Source organism: Pelmatolapia mariae, linkage group LG2 (genome assembly GCF_036321145.2).
Source record: "Pelmatolapia mariae isolate MD_Pm_ZW linkage group LG2, Pm_UMD_F_2, whole genome shotgun sequence".
Lineage (NCBI taxonomy): Eukaryota > Metazoa > Chordata > Actinopteri > Cichliformes > Cichlidae > Pelmatolapia > Pelmatolapia mariae.
In genome coordinates, this window is record NC_086228.1 from 37,956,725 (window position 1) to 37,959,793 (window position 3,069).

The 3,069-nt window shown below is 35.3% G+C and overlaps 1 long non-coding RNA gene across 1 annotated transcript; it reads left to right on the plus strand.

The window, feature by feature from the left end:
- Positions 1–454: 454 nt before the first annotated feature.
- On the plus strand, positions 455–1,124 carry LOC134637680 (uncharacterized). The gene is made up of 3 exons (XR_010095153.1): positions 455–490; positions 587–677; positions 844–1,124. It is a non-coding gene; the product is annotated as an uncharacterized LOC134637680 (long non-coding RNA).
- Positions 1,125–3,069: the final 1,945 nt, after the last annotated feature.

A 3,069-nucleotide genomic window follows, 5' to 3' on the forward strand; every position in this document is an offset into this window, starting at 1 on the left:
TTCAAGTTATCTCTGTTATGAAAATCCACCAGCCCAGCGTTTATAGATAATTTTAGCAGTTCGTTTTTTATGAGTGAGGTTGTGAATTTAGTTAGCATTTGTGAGTTGAGTTAGCATTACTGTCGCCAGGAAAGCATTGCTCTGGATTAGTTTCTGTGTTTGGCGTGCTTAATTCGCTAGGGAGGAATTACCAAAGTACATGGAGTTATGTTAATCTGTAATTTCTGTGGTAAGGTAGTTCAGTCATCAAGGGGCTACGTGCTTCATTGTAAACTGCATCGGAATGAGCCACGTTGTTTCTTTCGGTGTACATATTTTACACATTTCTTTGTTGTCTGTCTCTAAGTCTTATTTTGTCTTTATTATGATTAAAAAGGTTTGTTTTGTTCCTGCCCTTTTCAGACACTGAATTTGAGCAGAAGCAAGCAACAGCAAGCACCAGTTCAGACTGAGTAAGGATACTCAAAGGACCTGTGACTCTCAGGAAATGGTGAGATTTCAGGTCATAATCTTTTTTTCTTTTTTTCCCATTAAATTCATTTTCCTTTTTCCCTTTACAATATTGCTGTTTTCTTTTTGTAAACAGCATCAAATGAGAGGGACAGATGAAACAGTTTCAAGACAATGGCAGGAAAAACATGCTGAAGATTGAAACAAACCTTGGCTGGAAATATTTGGTATGTGTTTTACCATAAATCAAATTGTTGAAAAACATTCAGCTACACTGCAACACAGGGAAACTTGATTTGCACTTATTTTGTTACTTTAATTTCTTGTCTCATTATTTTTGTCAGTTATTATTGTTTATGGTGTATGCCCTTCTTGTTTTCTTTCTGAATGCAGAAGGTATCTAGCCAGTCCACAATGAAAGCTTCGGTGCACCCCATGAGTCTTCTGGCAGAAATGATGGCGCCTGTATTCTTTGGTTTCCCTAAACATCACACCCTGCCTGTTTATACGAGGCTCTTCAATTAAGTCTGCACCCAAAGATTCAATAAGAGGTAAGCAGTGGTATTATTCAAGTGAGCAGTGAGGTGAGCAGTTTCATACGCTATAAAATGTAGATTGAATGATAGGTCTCATCACCATGCATTCAGCCATTAACTTCAAGTTCTATGATTAGGGCTGTTCGATATAACGATATATATCGGATGATTTACGCTATCGTTTGTTTCGTGCTGTCACAAAATAAACTGTTTACGGCAGTATTTTTTCATTGTTTTGACGGTCACTGTAGTGGCTATATTAATTTCTTAAAGTTCTCTCTTTCTCTTATATTTAATATAACCACACTACAGACGGACAAGCCCCTGTTTTTATGCGTTGTGGTTAGCAACAACGACGGTAACAGCATCACGTGTCCGCTTGTTTATGTTCCACATAAACCTTTCACAATAAAGCTCAAGATCCTGTTGAGACTTTTCAAAATAAACTGAATCACGTGAAAGAGCAGATTATTTACAGATGAGAAGTAAAAAAAGAGCCAACAGTTGTTTAAAAAATAAACCTTAGACTAAAAGGTTAGAACAGGCTTTTCCCCGCAGCACGCCGTGTAATAAATACAAAGAAAACGGCGGCCATTACAACTTATATCTAAAAATGTATAGTTTCATGCATCGGTTAAAACACTCGACTCAAAGTACATGACGCGCAGCTGGAAACACTTCCCGCAAGACGAGCTGCCTGAGATTCACAGAATTTACAGAAAATGTTACATTTTTGTGATTTATATCGTTATCGGGACGATAGAATTCTTATATCGGGATATGAGATTTTGCTCATATCGCACAGCCCTATCTATGATAAATCAATAGGAAACTTAAATACGTTTTCCAACAAATTGTGATTGTGATTAGGGCTGGGTTGTCTATGTATCACTTTTACATAAGTAGATTTAAAGGATAAATATTGCCAAAACGCAACCTGGGCTGTTTTTTTTTTTTTACTGTATTGATTTTGATGCGCTCAAATTTATGACCTGGCCCCCTAGTATTCCCATTCACTGGCTATTGACCACAAAACAAAATCAAGGTCAATCTCAAAAACGGCTCATTTGTCGTAATTATGCTTTTAGATATATGTTTGTCTCGTTTACAGTAAAAAAAAAAAACAGCCCAGGTTGCATTTTGACAATAGCTATCCTTTAAGAACTGTATATTTTACACTTAAGAAATCATTTATCATTAGATCTGTTTTTGGCAGCACATTTTGTTCATTTCTGTGCATTTTGCTCAAGCACTGATCAAACTTTGTCCATTTTTTGCTGCAGAGGGGATCCTACCAGTCCAAAGTGAACTCCTGATGGACATTGAAGTACTCCTGCAGAGCTTGTATCTTCGACACCATGCGCATTAGAAACTCCACTGAGTCCTTTCCTTCACCAAGGCAGGACCCAATGACTCATTACTGTTGATAGGTCAGGGGCAGGTAATATTTTGTTTCATGTTTATTCATTCCTCCATGGATTACCAGCCATATATATGGACACATGCTGTATTCTCAAGATCTATGCTGTTTTGTAGGAATAGAGAAAATGATATGTTTAGTCTGTTTTCAAATGGTATGTCAAATTTTCTCATTGTTTATCAGTAATATTCACTACCTTGGTTATATATGAGCATCTTTAGGTTTTTCTATATTTAGCGGTTGCAAATGTAAAATTTACGGTAAACCATTTATGTTCCTCATATTGTACTGTATTTTTAGCGGTAAAATACCGGCAGCTGTGGTTGCCAGGAATTTACCGTAAAATGTATCTGGTCAAAATAAAATGCTGTAATTTGTTATACAATTTCACTGTGTTTTTTACTGTCAAAGGTTTTAATAAGGTTTAACATATTTCTGTTATTTTTACAGTTTTTTACAATAATAGGGTCTATCCTCTTACTGTTAAATTAACAACAAATTACTGTAAATATTATTATATTATAACTTTTTTTTTTTACTGCAAATATCTGTAAAAAGCTATGGAAAGTTGCATTTTTTACATTAAATTGCTGTATAATTGACAAATATATTTGTTTTTTTCTATCATGATTTTGGTAAAATAATACGTTGTCTACCTTAAAA